Genomic DNA, 17,498 nt, shown 5'->3' on the forward strand with positions numbered 1-17,498 from the left:
AGAAGCAAGCACTTCTCAAACCTGACTCATGAACCACCTAGAAAAATGCAGATTCTGACACCCGGGCTGGGCTCGGACCTGAGAGCCTGCTTTCTAACTAGCTCAGGTGTTGTCTGTTACGCTTGCTCTGGGACCACACTGAGTAGCAGGGGCTAGGACCCTTGGAATGAGAATTCTACAGGGAAGTCTGGTTGAACACGGCTGCTGAGGGGTGGGGAGGGGCCGCTCAATCCAGGAAGAACCACAGAGGCCGTCTCATCTGTAGAACCAAATTTCCATGAATGGACAGGTTTCTGAAAATACCACCTGGGTAAGGGTTAACCGAAATAAGGCAGGGAAAGGCTGGCAGGTGGGAAGGGAGACAGAGAAATGGTCTAGGAACATTACAGCATTGTCACAATGAGACTGTGAGGCAGTTCATTCACACTTTCTGATGAGGAAATTAAAGCGCAGGCAGGTGATGCCACGAACCACTCAGGGTCGATGCTTATAAGAGCTGAGGTCTGAACCCAGCCCAGGCCTTACTGGCTCCAACTGCGACGTTCTAAAGATCTGGGGACCTTTCAGCCAGCTTACCTAAAGGTTATCATCTCACACAACCGTCACACAATGATGAAAATCAGGGAATTAACACTGATAGAATGTCTGGACTATTCTAGAGACTTTCATCAACTGCCCACTAACCCTCTTTTGATCTGGTCCAGGTTCCAGTGCAGGACCTCACAATGCACTGACCTGTCCTATCTCGCGGTCTTCCTTCCAGGAGGGAGTTGCTGCTCAGTTTTTGTCTCTCATGACTTTGACATGTTGGACGCCTTGTGTACCGGGGTTGACCAGTGCTTAGGATGGTTTTCAAAGACTGGTCTTTCAGAGGTCTTTCACAGGTCTTCTGCTGGGAAATGGCCAGCTCTTTGTCAGAAGGCAAGCTCTAACCATTTGCAAGACGTTAGGGCTCCCCTCGAAGCATACAGGCCCCTTGAAGCTATACCTTATCTTTCAGTCTGATCACCTGGCTAATACACTGTCTGCTATGGTCCTCTGCTGTAAACTTACTATTTATCCCTCTGTAATGATTGTCTTGTACCATGATTTGAGGAACGCTTTGGTAGCTCCATGGTAGAATTCTTGCCTTTTTTTTTTTTTAGGGGAGAGCGTGAACGCAGTCCCCCACTACCACAAATTATGCAGTCGAGTTTCCCACATTTGGGGAAATCGCAGGGGTCAGCACATGAATTCCTGCCTTTCATGGGGAGCCCAAGCTCATTGTCTGGCCAATGGGCCTGACATGTGAGGCCTGCATGATGCAATGAATAAAACAGACTAGGAATAAACCTGGTATCAACTTCTAACCCCCAGGCAACAACGATCACAATAAACCAATCTGCAATCAACCAAGTGATGTCACACAATCAGGAAGTGCTTCATTCTGTTGTGCAGACTTAAAGGCAGTTAACAACAGCCACTTCCTGTTTGAGAGCCTCTGGTCCAGAGGAGTGGAGAAAAGACTAGAGAGAAGCCTGGTTGCTTTTTTTTTTTTTTTTTGCTTATTTTTCTTTAAGGGATCTCTCTCTTTAAAAAAAAAAAAAATTTTTATCAGGGGCTCTTACAGCTCTTATAACAATCGATACATCAATTGTGTGAAGCACATTTGAACATATGTTGCCATCGTTTTCTAAACATTTATGTTTTAGACAGGGTTCTCTAGAGAAACAAAACCAGGATACTTATGGTTTTATATATGTATGTATGTCTATGTGTATATGTATATATAAATATATTAAGGTGACCAGATATCCTGCTTTTGGTGGGACAGTCTTAATTTTTATAAATTTTTCCTGCATCCCGTGGCGTTTTTTAAAAGTCCCGATTTTTGGAAAGAATGCACGACAAGCTAGGGTACACAGTTTTCGGCTGCCATGTGGCTATTTCGCCAGGATATGAGTTTTATCAATGGTGTCCTGCTGGTGTCCCACTTTACCAATGTTAAAATCTGGTCACCTTAATAAATATGGATAGATATATACAGCATAAAGGAATATGACAGCTTATTAGTCCAAACAGCAGTACAGAGGGCTCAGTTCAGCTCATTTTGGTGGAAGAGTTAATATACTGGATGTCCTTCAACTCATGAGGGCTGCTGGGTCTAAGGTCAAGGGAGCAGACAGCTGAGTCTTTCATAGTGCAATGCAGGCAGTCTGGCCACAGGCAGCAAACAGCAGGAAAGGTCACCAACAGTCAGCCAGACGACAGGATCCAACAGTCCCAAGCTCAAGCAATGTATACACCAGCAACCCGGCGAAGAAGTTCTTGAAGGACCCTCAAGCACTAGAGACATGATCCACAGGTTGGGTGTCCCACGGGTAGTGTAGTTCTTTTTTAAAAAAATCATTTTATTGGGACTCATACAACTCCATGCATACATACTCACAATCCTTGAATACATCAATTGTGTAAAGCACACTTAAACACTCGTTGCCCACATTCTCAAAATTTGCTTTCCACTTGGGTTCCTGGAATCAGCTCCTCATTTTCCTTTTCCCCTCTCCCTCCCCTCCCCCCTCCATCATGAACCCTTAATAATTTATAAATTATTATTTTATCTTATCTTACACTGCCCAGTGTCTCCCTTCACCCACTTTTCTGTTGCCCATCCCCCAGAGAGGAGGTTATATGTCGATCCTTGTGATCGATTCCCCTTTTCTATCCCCCCTTCCCGCCCAGTATTGCCACTCTTACCGCTGGTGCTGAGGGGTTCATTTATCCTGGATTCCCTGTGTTTCCAGTTCCCATCTGTACCACTGTGCACCCTCTGGTCTAACCAGGTTTGCAAGGTAGAATTGGGATCATGATAGTTGGGGGGAGGAAGCATTTAAGAACTAGAGGAAGGTTGTGAATTTCATTATTGCTACACTGAACCCTGGGTGACTCATCTCCTCCTCACTACCCCTCTGCAAGGGATGTTCAGTTGTCTACAGATGGGCACTGGATCCCCAGCTCCTCTCATTCACAATAATATGATACCTCCCCGCCCCCCCCACACCTGTGGTGCTTGAAACCTGGTCCTCTCGGCCCTTCATGATCACACATGTTGGTGTGCTGCTTCCATGTGGGTTTTGTTGCTTCTGGGCTAGATGGCCACTTGTTTACTTTCAAGGCTTTAAGTCCCCAGACGCTGTATCTCTCAATAGCAGGGCACCATCAGCCTTCTTCACCACACTAACTTATGCACACATTCGTCTTCAGCATTTATGTGGGGAAGGTGATCACACATGATGGTTTTTGTTCTTTGGTATCTGAGCTGGCCCCAGCAGATAAGCAACAGAAGATGCCAGCAAGAAATCTGGCTTGTTTTAAACGCTTGCAAGCAATCATCTAAGGTACAATGAAACCCAGTGACAATGAGTCAATTCCTATTCACAGCCAGCCTGCAGGGAAGAATAGAACTGCCTCCACAGGGTTTCCAAGGCTGTAAATCTTTATAGAAGCAGACTCCCCCATCTTCCTCCCACAGAGGGGCTGGTGGATTTCAACTACTGACACTAGGGTTAGCAGTCTGGCACTGCACCTACCGGGTCTCCTCAATGGATGGATCGGAGTGGATAAATAGCGGCAGTCCCTGCTTACTTTCCTTAGGGCCCACCCTAAATAAAAAAGTAGGCGGTGTGAACAATAATTTTTTTTCCTTAAAGTAAGTTTTTTTCTCTCTCTCAAGCTAGACTCTTATATTGAGCAAAATTGTGCATGTTTAAAGAAACATGACACAGTAGAAATTATCCAGAAATTGTGGAAAAGAGCAGAAGGCTTTGAGATTTACAGGGGTCATAAATAAGGGCTATCATTTGTGGGATGTGTCTGAAGAGCCAGGTATTCTGGAGCCTGCACTCCACTTTGGAGCAGGTGGGAGAGGGAGGGAGAGTTTTCCCAGGCTGCACTGCCCCTCCATTGCTCTGGGAGACACCAAGTGTCTGAGGTTGTCTGCCCAGGGCCTGAGCATGTTGGATTAAGGAGGTGGCCCACCTAGTCAAGTAAGGAGCATCGCCTCCATTTAAGGAAGAAGACTCCCCTGACACCCAGAGCAGAATCATCACCCAGCCAAACCATGGGCAATGGCCACTCGGATATTGGCAGATGGCACCACCTTGCCACCACTTCCACGAGGCTCTTCTGAACTGGCCCAGGCTGACCGGACCAGTGTGACCATCCAGAGAGCCCAAGAAGCAAGTCCAGGAAGTTCCAGAAAACATTGCGGAATATTAATTCTGGATATGATGCTTACACACACACACACATACACACACACACACACACCCATAAATGTCATGTTCTTGACATTCCAAGTCCTTTCTGAGGGCCAGGCTAATAATTCAAAAGAAAAAACAAACAAACAAAATGCCTTATGCTGAAAAGTTGATTCGAACTCACAGTGACGCTAGGACAGAGCAGTTGCCTCTGTGGGTTTCAGAGACGATAACTCTTTACAGGAGCGGAAAGCCTCATTGTTCTCCCATGGAGCAGCTGGTGGTTTCAAACTGCTGGCCTTGTGGCTAGCAGCCCAAACGCATAGCCCAGTATGCCACCAGGACTCCTAGGCTCAGAATTAGAAAATTACAGTTTGAGAGAGATACTGAGCTTTCCCACCACGTGTGGCAATTTACCATGCTGGTTGCAGACAATGGACTCAAACACGCCAATCGCCATGAAAATGTCACAGAATGAGGCAGTGTTTGTTTTGTGTTGTTATACACAAGGTTTCCATGAGCTGGAACCAACTTGACAGAAACTAACAGCACTGAGGTGTAATTAAAAAATAAAATCTCCTTCCAGGAAAAAAGAAATTCTTATCAAGAGAGTCACCACACTGGAAATCAATGTCCTTTGCTTTCCTGAGAGTCATAGGAAAAATGGCTGGTGAGGGTCAACCTTGCTAAGTGGGTCAGAGTCAGTATGTACCACAGGATGGCAAGACACTGGAACTTTCATAAAACTTCTTACAGTGAAGAAAGGGGGAAACAGCTCATCTCCAAAGGGAAACCTTTCCTTCTTGCCAGACTCCAGGAAAAGGCTTGATGTCAAACTCGTGTGTCCCACGTTTGAACTGCTTTGCTGAGTGTGAAAGGTGAAGACTTGTACTTTTCAGGCCCCTTGGCTGCCTCAGAGGAAGGTAGGAAGAGTGGCTCTCCCTGGGCCTCTGCTCTGGTCCCTGTCATCACTGCAGTGAGCAACTTGCAGATCTACAAAGGCCCAGCCCACCATGGAATGCAGCACTTGGAAGAGAAGGCAGTACGTGGGCAGGATATGGGCTTCGTCAAAGGGATCACCCAGGGTGCCCTGAGAGATGCTCTCACTGGGGGCACTGGGTGAGGAGGACAATAAAACCCACAGCACCATGCGGTTTTCAACCTTGTGTGAACAACAGTGGCATCTCATCCCCACCACACAAGGAATGTGGCCTCTTCTCAAGCTCTCAGGGAAGAGGAAGCTGACGCGATGCACCCCCGGGCTCTATGCCACGTGTGAGTGCCCTGCTCCTCGTCTTCCCATCTTTGACCAGATTTGCTTTCTGTTCTTTTTTTAAATCATTTTATTAGGGGCTCACACAACATCTATCACAGTCCATACATACATCAATTGTGTAAAGCACTTTTGTACATTCATTGCCCTCATCATTCTCAAAACATTTGCTCTCCACTTAAACCCCTGGCATCAGGTCCTCATTTTTGCCCCTCTCTCCCCACTCCCCCTCCCTCATGAACCCTTGATAATTTATACATTTTTATTTTGTCATATCTTGCCCTGTCCGACATCTCCCTCCACACACTCTTCTGTCCCCCAGGGAGGAGGTCACATGTAGATCCTTGTAATCGGTTCCCCGTTTCCAACCCACCCTCCCAGTATCACCACTCACACCACTGGTCCTGAAGGGATCATCCACTCTAGATTCCCTGCATTTCCAGTTCCTATCTGTACCAGTGAACATTCTTTGTTCTAGCCAGATTTATAAGGCAGAATTGGGATTATGATAGTTGGGGGAGGAAGAAGAATTTAGGACCTAGAGGAAAATTGTATGTTTCATTGTTGCTACATCACACCCTGACTGGTTCATCTCCTCCCCAAGACCGTTCTGTAAGGGGATGTCCAGTGGCCTACAAATGAGTTTTGGGTTGCCACTCTGCATTCCTCTCCTCATTCACTATGATAAAATATTTTATTCTGATGATGTCTGATACTTGATCCCTTCGACACCTCTTGATTGCACAGGCTGGTGTGCTTCTTCCATGTGGGCTTGGTTGCTTCTGAGCTAGATGGCTGCTTGTTTATCTTCAAGCCTTTAAGACCCCTGATGCTATATCTTTTGATAGCCAGGTACCATCAGCTTTCTTTGCCACATTTGCTTATGTACCCATTTGGCTACAGCAATCGTATCAGGGAGGTGAGCACACATGATTTTTTGTTCTTTGATGCCTGATAACTGATCCCTTCAGCACCTCATGATCACACAGGCTGTTGTGCTTTTTTCATGTGGACTTTGCTGCTTGTGAGCTAGATGGCAGCTTATTTACCTTCAAGCCTTTAAGACCCCAGATGCTATCTCTTTTGATAGCCGGGCACCATCAGCTTTCTTCACCACATTTGTTTATTCACTCACTTTGTCTTCAGCGGTTTTGTCGGGAAGGTGAGCATCATAAAATGCCAATTTAATAGAAGAAAGTATTCTTGCATTGGGGGAGTACTTGAGTGGAGGCCCAATGTCCTTCTGCTACCTTAATACTAAACCTATAAATATATGCACATAATCTATTTCCCCTTCCTTGCATATAAATATATTTGCATATGTACATGCTTTTATTTAGACCTCTATAAATGTCCTTTGCCTCCTAGCTCTTTCTTCTATTTCCTTTGACTTTCCACTTGTCCCACCATCATGCTCAGTCTTCATTTGGGTTTCAGTAATTTTTGGTTAGATTACCCTTGATCATGCCCTACTAGGCCTCCTACACCCTCCTCACCACTGATTTGGATCACTTGTTGTTCCCTTGTCCCTGGGCTTGTTAACACCACTTCCTTACCCCCCACCTCCCCTTTTCCTATGTCTCCCCGGAACTGTTGGTCTCATTGCTTTCTCCTCCAGATTGTTCATCCAGCCTATTTTACTTAGACAGACCTGCGGAGATAATAACATGCACAAAAACAAGACAGAGGAAAACCAAGCAACAATATACAAAAAACATCAACAACAACAAACCAGTGACAAAGAACAAAACAAACACAACAAGAAAGAAAAGCTTGTAGTTAGTTCAAGGACTGTTTGTTGGCCTTTAGGAGTGTTTTCCAGTCCAGTCTGTTGGGGTACCACACCCTGGCCCCAAAGTCCACCTTCAGCATTCTCTGGGGACCTTGCAGTTCCATTCCTTTGCTGTTCTGCTGCACCCCCTTAGTGTTTTGCCTCAGTGTGGCAGGATAAGATTGGGTACAATTCCCACATAGTGTGTCTCTGGTGTTGTCCCCTGTAGGTCTATGGGTCAGTGAGGGGCATCATGTCTCATAGTGGGGCCGGCCATGTGGTCCTCTCTGTGGACTGTCTGCTCTAATTGGGAACACTGTCCTCAAGACCTGGTGGGCCAGGATGTGCTCCACTCTCTCCTACTCCCCCTTCATCTGCTCCTCTGTACTCTGATCAGATATGTCCCTCTCCCAGAGCTGCAGATTCAATGCATCCTTTGAAATAAATTCTTCTGGGGGGAGGGGCAGGTATCCACATAGTAGTTGGGATTGGGGCCGGCCCCTCAGACCTCTCCTGCTTTCTGCTTTTCGCCTATCTTAGATACAATTAGAAAAGTCTTGCTCCATCTCACTTCATCGAGACATCAGGCCTCTTCTGACGGCTTTCTCGGCATCATTAGGAGGAAAAATGTATGTCAGATCCACACCCCGTGAGAAACGGGGAGTGGAATCGCCACCAGCGGCACTCTGTCAGGGAAGCTGCTTGTCTACAGCAGCACCACCGGGCTGACCGGGCTCACTGGTCGACATTTAATCCTCTGCACCACGAAGGCTCCGCTAGAACCACCCATTGAGCGTGTTTCTGTTAGGGCAGGGCCAGACTTTAGTTTGGAGAAATCCAGGACCGGAGCAGCACGGAGCCTGGCTTCTTTACACCTGTGACCAAGTCACGCATGCTTCCTGTCCCTCTGCCCTCCGACTCTTGGCTCTCAGTGCCCCTCCAAGAAGCCTGCCCTGGTCAACCACAAAGGCCCCACATCGCCCACTAAGAGTGTAATGGAACGCCCAACATAGTTGCAGAAGTAACCCCGGATCCAGCCAGGCCCTTGCAGAATAGCAAAGAAGCTGATGAATGGGCAAAGGAACAAACAAGCCAGACAGCGCTGACTAGAATCAGGCGCTCAGCCCGGTGCATTTTGAAGGATTCAATTCACAGAGAAAGGTTTAAGAGCCTCTGTTGCAGGAGGCTCTGTGCCTAAGAACTGTAGACAAGGGAAGGCCACTCTCCAGTTACCACATGCTCACACAACACATGGGTTTCTTCAAACATCAATTCGGCACCGCTCCAACAGAAATGCCACCTCTGAGTGGGTTTAGAGGAGGCCGTGGTGGGTTAAGTTTTCTCTGCTTCCAGTCTGCTAACTGCAAGGTCAGTAGTTCAAACCCACCAGCTGCATCTCTGGAGAAAGACAAAGCTGTCTCTTTCTGTAAAGAGTTACAGTCTTGGGAACCCCAGGGAGCACTTCCACTCTACCTGAGAGGATGGTTATGACTTGGAGTCAACTTGATGGCAGGGCAAGGTGGTCTTAGAAAACAAATTTATTTTCTCACAATTCTAAAAGTGAAAAATCCAAATCCGGGTCTTAGCCACGTTGGCTCCTTGGTGAGCCTCTCTCCTAGTGTCTGGTGTCTGCTGATGACCCTGGGTAATTCCGTGGTATTTGTCTTCCCCCTGTGCATTCTCTAGGTTTTTTTATAACTCAGAAGTGATAAGGTTAAGATCCACCCTACACTGGAATAAACTTATCAGGAAAGAGATACAAGGGCTAGGAGTTCATTTCATATATTGGAACACAACTTACTTGGGAATGGTTGGTGATGACCAATCTATGACACTATGCTGACTCTCCATCCACTTCTCTCAAGACAAGACTGACTCCCGTAATCGATTTTCATGCTTCTTAGCTAGGGGACTTCTTGCTCCAGGCCTCTCAGCCAGTGCTTCCACTGTCCACCTGCCATAAGACTCTGGGGACATTGGGAGAGCTGAGAACTGCTTGTCTGATCCCATGCTTCCTGCAATCACACCCTCGGACAGAGAATCTACATCTCTAAAATGATATCAGGCAACATGAAAGCATGAAAAACACTGCTATAAGCAAGAGAGAACAGTGGTTGGTAGCTGACGCCATATGTCATTCCTGTATGAGAGCAGGATTTCTGGACAATCACCTGGGGGGTGGGTTTCACAGGAGGGTAAGACCTGAGATCAAGTTCTAGCAGGGATTAGACAGACCCACACAATGTGATGGAAAGTGACTATGGCTCCAGAAAGAAGGTGACAGCTTAAGAAGCATGGACTGTGGCCTTTTCAGGGCACCACTCCCCATGGACCCATACTGGAAAACCCAGGTCCAGCCCTGTCACAGCTGGTGAGTATCTTAGAACGGGTTTCCTGGACTGGAGTAGCAGGATGTCAACATATCTGTGGAATAAAACTCACCGACTTGAAACTTCTGCTTCAGGATGGGATGAGAATCCATCCATCCATCCATCCATCCATCCATCCATCCATCCATCCATCCATTCACTCATTCATTCATTCTAGCACCTTTTTTCTCTGACATGCATTTGAGGTACCTATTCTTCGCCCTCCATTTGCAGCATGAATTTGTTTCAACCAATTTCTAGGCTGTTCCTAATGAGGCCCTCAGGTCACAGAGGATGCTTTCTTCAAATAGTGCCCTACAGAACCCAGTGCACCTGAGAACCTCAGCCGTAAACAGCCTCTTCACCGCATGGATCCCGAATCTGTAAGTCCCTCTTAGGCAACGTGACGGCTAGCTTCTGTGGTCCGCTGGGCTCAATCATGATGATTAGTGGTTTGGCAGTTAGAGCCCAATAACCCCTCATCATGTGATCTAAAATAACAATCAATTTTATGAAGGGGTCTTCTGAGAGCAGTGAAGCAGCTGGGGGAAGATTGGGGTACAGTGCCACTCCTTTAATCAGGTCACCACGGGGCTGTGGCCTACTCTTCTGCAAGCAGACTTTGTGGGAAAGCTTCTTGCTGAAGTTGTCTCCTGCATCTGCCTCCCCATCTCAGTTTCTTTAGACTTGGATCGATAGCCCACTACATTGCCTGCCGACCCTGGGAGCTATCAGCGGCCTGCCATATTGCCTGCTGACCTTGGATTTCTCCACCTCTGTTTCCACCAGCCTGTGGTCTTCCTGCTTTCTGGTTTGCCAGCCCCAGCAGTTATGAGTCAGGAATAGCCTCCGCCTTAACATCTAACCTATAGACATGAAGCCAACTAGACTCACCCTGCTTCTACGGCTGTATAAGCCTCTTCCTTGATAGAAATTTCTTGATACATAAATAAATGGCACTGGCTTTGCTTCTCTGGAGAAGCCAGCTATTATAGTCAACCCATTATTTTTTCAATCTCACATGAGCAGCCACAGTGATTTTGGAGTGAAAATGATCAAACCTATGGAGCTCAGGGCCATACAAAACGAACCAACATAGGTGAAACCTAGGAGCACGGGACCTGGACATTGGTGGGAGCCAAGAGAAGGAAGGCAAACTCTCCAACCTCGCCATTGGGTTACATCCGGGCTGAATGGCACTGGTGGCTGTACCACAGCATGGCGCTACAGCCTCTGAAGACCACCTCGGAAAGAGTGGCCCTTACGTGGGAAACCCTGCAGGACAGGGCTGTGCCTGGCTAGTCATCTCCTAGAAGTTGTAACCAAGAGCCTGGCCGCATGAATGTCAAGACAACATACGCTTGGGACACTTTTCGTAATCAAAGATTGCCCCATCACAGCAGGGACATAGCACCTCACCGTGCCCAGAGGCAGTCTCTAAAGGCCGCAGTGCCTGGAGCTTCTCCAGACAGATGTCTCCACTCGCAGAGGCCACCGCACGGCACCATTCCCCACGGATAGATAATGAAAACTCTGCTGTCTTACTGTTCCCATCCCTCCTTTGCCCTTTCTACCACTTTGCTCTGGCGTTTCCACGCCTTTCCTCAGTCCTCGGGGTAAAGGTCACAACTGAGTGGTCGCCCCAGGCCTGTGCAATGGCCCCTCCGTCTTGCCCAGCCTCATCGCCCTCGGCTCCTGGCCACTCCAGCCTGCGGTGCTCTAAAAGCTCTCTTCTCTGTGCCCCTTCTTCCTCTCACTTCCAATGGCACTGCAGATCCTGACACCGAGGGTCAGTCCTTCCAGGACCCTTCCCTCAGGCCCGCCCCCCCCACCCAAATCAGTGAAGCGTCTTTGTAGGCTCCCATCATGACACATCTCTTGCTTCCACCGCCTTTCCACCAGAACAGAGATTCTGGACCAGACGTTCCTTCAGTGTATATTGCTGTCGATCAGGGCCCAGCTCAGGCATATACTACTTGGGGTGGCAGTGACCACTTGGGTATAGGCTATCCCTTTCCAGCGTGTGCGGCTTCCCTCCTCACCCCCCCACAATGACTTGTAGGACACACAGAAGATGGGCGAGGGAAGCGGCTTCCAGCACAGCCCTCCCTTCTCTTCCCCCCCAGGACCAAGGCCCACGTCGCCCCCAGGAGCCAGGGCTTAACGAGGAGCAGGAACCAAGACGCCTTCCATCGCGATCCAGAAGCTCTCTGAGTTCACTCATGAGGTCATAGTTTGGTTCTCATGGTGGCTCCGGGACTACCCTCCCCATTACTTCTTAGAGTTCAAACTCATTTAGAGAGCCCGAACCAAACAAACCACACCCACGGCCCCCCCTCAAGTTACTGCTGATTCACCACGACCCTGAAGGACAGGGTAGAACTGCCCCCTGCAAGTTTCTGAGGCTGTAACTTTTTTTTCCAATGTAGCAGCACCTTTGTTTGCTATATGTCTTTTTTTTTTTATCATTTTATTGGGGCTCATACAAAAACATGGAATGCTTCACGAAACTGCGTGTCATCCTTGTGCAGGGGTCATGCTAATCTTCTCTGTATCGTTCCAATTTTAGGATATGTGCTGCCGAAGCCAGCACAAGGCTATAACTCTTTACGGGAGTAGAGAGCCTCATCTTTCTCCTGAGGAGCGGCTGCTGCCTTTGAACTGCTGACCTTGCGGTTTAACAGCCCAAAGCCTCACCACTATGCCACCAGAGCTCCTACTTAGAGGACAGACGAGGTTAAATAACAAGCCACACTTCAGGAAACCAAGCCGGCATGACATCACTTTGTGTTGAGCTGAGGCCTTTAACGGGTGTGGCTTTCCAGCCTGGCTCCCAGGTTTGTCCACTTGATTTAAATCCAGAGGGGTCCCTCAGCGGTGCAAATGGTTAGCACGCCCAGCTACTAACCCAGAGGTTGGAGGTTTGAGTACCCCCCCCCCCAGGTGCCTTAGAAGAAAGGCCTGGCAAGGTCCTGCAGGGAAGCCAGTCACGGAAATCCCCGTAGAGCCCAGTTCTACTCTGATATGCACGGGTCACCGGGAGCTGGGAAGAACTCGGAAGCAACTGGCCGCTGTGCGATGAGCCATCAAGCTGCACGCTTCTGGAGTCTTTCCTCCACAGTGCCTGGGTTCACAGGAAAACGGACTGAGAGGTGCTTTAGAAAGAGAGAGCCCTGCATGCTCACCAAAGACAAGCACTGGCGGAAAGCACCCCCAGGGAGGAGCAGCGCGTGTGGTGGGCCTGCTGTTGGGCTCCTGATGGTATTCCCTGGCCTGGCTGCTCAGCAATGCCTCCTGCAAAGTGCCTCCCCTCGATGCCCGTGACGTGATGAGCCGCTGCATCTCTGCTTTTGCTCTCTTCCCTTTGCAACATAATTTGTGGTTTGTGTGTTTCGACACAATGCAGATTCGCTGGCTGTGGGTGCACCACGGCTCACAGGCACGGCATGTAAAAATAAGACCACATCTGCAATGCCAAGCTCGCGCTGCTCTCTTAGAAGCGGGTGGAAACTTTGAAATCTGACTCGGGCCTCCAGCGGCCTGTGGGCGCAGCGGGAAAAGAGGGGGCGTTTTAACCTGGGTCACGACAGCGTGGGAAGAGTCTGGGGCCCTAAGCCATCACCTCCCACATCTGCCTGGTTCCTCTGAAGGACAGGGGACAGGAATCACAACTGGGCCTCGGGATCTCGGGCTCCCAAGCCAGGAAAGAATGCAGTTGCTGCCGTGAGCTGCTATCAGGTCCAGCCCCTTAGACTAAAGAAAGGAACAACTTCCTCAAATGAACCAGGTCCTCTCACAGACAACGGACTGCGCTCGGGCCACACCAGGCACGGTGCGAGCTGGCTCTGATCTGATGGCCGCAGACTCACCTTGCGGCTGGTGTCTCCAATCGGACCAGGCAGCTGAACCCATCAGTTACCGTATGACTCGTGTAGGAGCCGAGTTTCCCCACACATTTTTAATGCCATTTTGGTGGTAAAATTTGGTGCCTCGGCTGATATTCGGCTCGGCTAATACTCGAGCATGTATGGTAATCATTCAACATCCAAGCTAGTGTTTCCCCTCTTTCTCAGTGGAGTGAAAGTCTCCCAGAGGAAACCGAATTCTGTTTGGGCCCAGCCAGGACCCCCTTTGGGTCTCTGCCATCACAGGGGTTAGGCTGGTCAGCCAGGGTGACAGCCGCTCCAAGTTTCCAGAAACTAACTGGCAATGGCACCCTCCCCGCCCAGGCTGCCTGCAGCTCTTCCTTCTGTCCCTCGCCATCCCTCTGTGCCCGGCGCATGTTCATCTCTACAGCTGGGCCGGAAAGCAAAGGGCCCGCGCACAGCCTGGGCCAAGGACTGCGGCAGCTTCCACGCAAGCCCACCTTAGAGTGACTGTGCCCAGGACCGCCTTCTTGTCATTCCACCACCTGCCCCATTTAGGACCAGAGGCGGTGCCTCTGGAGGCGGGCTTGACGAGCTGCTCCCCGAAGTCCGCAGACCCTCCAGCGCAGTACTCCTGTGCACATGCGGGGTCACCAGAGTCGGACCGGGCTCAACAGTCACTAACCGCCACCGCCGCCTCCACCAGCGCCACATGGGCCAAGATGCGGAGACCTGGAACAAGCCCACACTTCTCAGGTGTAATGGGCTTCTTTGACAGACACATGGAGACTTCATCAGTGCCACCAACGAGGTCACTTCCAGGTGCCCTTCAGGCTGCGACCATACTGGCCCTACCAGGCAAACGTAAAGTTCCTGAGTAGAAGTGGCGTGGAAATTGTTTCCAGCCAGAAACCTCTTCAGCAGTTGTCTAGGGACGATGTCACTGACCTGTAATGACCGCCAGGAAGGGAAAATGGCTGGCAAGAGACCAACCTGAGGAAGCTGGAGATTCCGGGGGCAGATGCGAGTCACATGGATGCACCGCCAGGCCAGGGCTGAAGGGACACGAGGAGCCAGAAGTCGGAGGGAAGGAAGTGCGTGGACGCTTGAGGGTGGGCTTTTCCTCAACGAGCCCAGGGCAGCCGAGCGCCAGCCCTTGTCCCCGGCCCTCTCCCTTCCGAGAGCTAGCATGTCTCCACTCGGACGACGATCACTCAGCTATTTTGCAGCCAGGCCTCCATCCGGAGCAGGGCCCTGGAAGGGGCCAATGAGCGCAGTGGAGCCAGGGCTGACGGAGCTGCTGGCTGTCTCTGCTCTGTGCCCCAGGAGGCCAGCCCGGTGCTCGCTGCTCCCAGGGCTGCCACCCACAAAGGGCTGCGTCTGAGGGGACTGCATCACTTCTTGTCTGATTACGTCACAGGACTAGGGCCATAAATACCGTGTCCCCAAAAGGCCACTGGTGACGAGTGATGTCCTGCATGGTGAGCACCCGCTGAGCCCCATTCTGCGAGAGCTCCTCAGGGACTTCGCATCAGGCTGTCCCCACATCCGGGGGCTCCAGGTTATTACTTGGACTGTATCGATGGGGAAACTAAGACAGGAGACAACCGAGTGGTTTGCCTCACGTGTCAGACACACGACAAGCATCAGACACAGGATGTGTTGTCTGCAGATTCTCTCGCTCACTCTCTTTCTGAAATCATTATGGTGCACGGTAAAACAAAGAGATTGCCATGTCCACCTTTTTCACACGGACGGTTCAGCCACACTGATCACGTCCATCATGTAACCGACTGCCACTACTGCCTGTTTCCAAATGTATCCATCATCCTAACAGAAGTTCGGTGCCCCCGAAGCCAGGATGCTCTCTTGTCCCCTCAAGCCCACCTCATGAGCTCTGGTGCAGACCTTCACACTTCACCACCCACACACCCCTGATAACCTCGGCAAGGAATGGTGAGATCCTTCATTTCAAAGGAGATTCCTTCTTGGACATCTTGGGCAGTAAGGGGTCACTCACATTCGTCTCTCCCCAGGGAGTCCCAATACCTATGCCAAGGTCTCAGTAAACACCGACTGGCGTCAAGATTGTCACGTTTGACAAAAATCTACCTAGAAAAGATAATACAGCTTTAAAAAGGATTTGCGAAAATTGATGTCTACCAGTAATATCAGGAAGCTGGCTATCAGAGCGAAAGCGGATCTAATAATACCATCAATATTAATATTTCAAGATGAAATAGAATCATTGCATTGATTTTTTCTCTCCCAAGGACTTAGTATAAAACCAAGCCAAACCATTTATTTTTTCAAGCAGACAAATTTCCGTCTTTCAGAATTGAAATCATCATGCAAGCTGGGTTAATCATTCAGCAAATAACCCGAGGGTCACTCTGTGTCAGGCACAGGATGAAGTCCTCCCCACAGCCCCGGCAGTGGCTGCGCTCATTGTGTTCCCCATCCTGTGGCTGATACAATGGGTAAAGCCTGACACGCACACACCGGTCCCAGGGGCCCAGAGCGAGGTGTGAATGTCTTGATGGTGCAGGGTGGCTGCACTGGACTGTCTGCCATGTCCACAAGGCTGTGGCACAGCTGAATTACTTGGTAGGCTCCTCTAACCATCACCTTTGTGACTCCCACCAAATGACAGGGTGGGGCGTGTGACTAGAGTAAACGGGATGCTAATGAGAGGATTGGTGGGTTTTGTCATTCTGTGGGTATCAAATGAGCACAAGTAGAGAATCTCATGACCACCAGGAAAGAACCGGCATGAGCCGAACACATCAGAGATCCCTGCATGAGGATGAAGTGGTGGTAGCAACAGAGACAGAGGAAGCAGCAGCATGGAGCCCATGAAACAGAGCAGTGGGTTTCCTGGTTCATGGAACAAGCAAAGCTGAGTGCCTCTGGGCATGAGGCTGGCTTGCAAAGTAGGGTGTCTTTGGGGCATTTGTCAGAGATAAATGAGCTAGGAAGAGGCCAGGGGTTCATTGCTGAGGCCAAGGTCCAGAGAAAGCGTATGACTGAGAAGTGCTGCAGACAAAAGGCCTGCATCCTTAACATTTCTGATCTTGACTTGTAACCTATTAGCTTCTCTAATAAACCCATAATCGTGGTATTGCCAAAGAGCTTTATGCGGTCATTTCAATAGATGGCCAAACCCAGCAGGGAAGTAGAGGGCGGTGGGAGGGGTGGTGGGGATCAGAATGGGGTAAAGGGTAGAAGCACATCTGACCTCTGTCCCACAGGAATCAGCTTTGGGCAGATGTAACATGAGATTCGTCTTCCTCTTTGTATAAGCTGGGGAGATCAGATGTGACCCCCATTCCATTCCCACAACCTGTCGTGCAATCAGCAGATACTATTTACATGCAGAGATTAATATTCACTAACAAAATCATATAAGATGCTTCCATATGTGAAATTATATAAATCCATGATAGCACCTAGCATTTTCATAATAAAACATCAGAGATAATATCCTTTAGGACATCATGCCTCGTAAAGTAAGTGGCCAGGAAATCCAAGGTGGTCCCATCAAGTTCCAGCTTTTACAGGTTCGCAGTATTGTTTTTCCTTTAAATTTCATTTAACATGTTGTCGACAATACTCAAAACAAAGCAAAACAAAACAAATTCAGTGCCACCAAGTGGATTCTGACTCACGGTGACCCTATAGGACAGAATAGCACTGCTCCTGTGGGTTTCTGAGACTGGAAATCTCTACAGGAGTATCTCTACTCATCTTTCTCTGGTAGAGAAGCTGGGGGTTTCAAACTGCTGAGCCCAATACATAACCCACTACACTACCTAAGCTCCAGTACACTGCAAAACGTTTTTCAATGCATCTGTTTCTACAGGTACAAGTGACTGACATCCACGACGTTCTAGGAGTTGGGCAACCCCTTTGCACTCTACTTGCTTTGTATTTAAAACACCAAACGAAACCTTTCATAATTAAGTGGAGTTTGCCTGCATA

At 49.2% G+C, this 17,498-nt stretch overlaps 1 protein-coding gene and 1 non-coding gene across 3 annotated transcripts in view; both read right to left on the reverse strand.

Annotated features, from left to right (window-relative positions):
* EEPD1 (endonuclease/exonuclease/phosphatase family domain containing 1) overlaps positions 1-17,498 on the reverse strand; it is a 138,585-nt gene that overhangs the window by 78,848 nt on the left and 42,239 nt on the right. The window lies entirely within an intron of this gene.
* LOC142457472 (U6 spliceosomal RNA) lies at positions 12,138-12,244 on the reverse strand. The gene has a single exon (XR_012786201.1). It is a non-coding gene; the product is annotated as a U6 spliceosomal RNA (small nuclear RNA).

This window comes from Tenrec ecaudatus, chromosome 9, assembly GCF_050624435.1.
Source record: "Tenrec ecaudatus isolate mTenEca1 chromosome 9, mTenEca1.hap1, whole genome shotgun sequence".
NCBI classification, from domain to species: domain Eukaryota; kingdom Metazoa; phylum Chordata; class Mammalia; order Afrosoricida; family Tenrecidae; genus Tenrec; species Tenrec ecaudatus.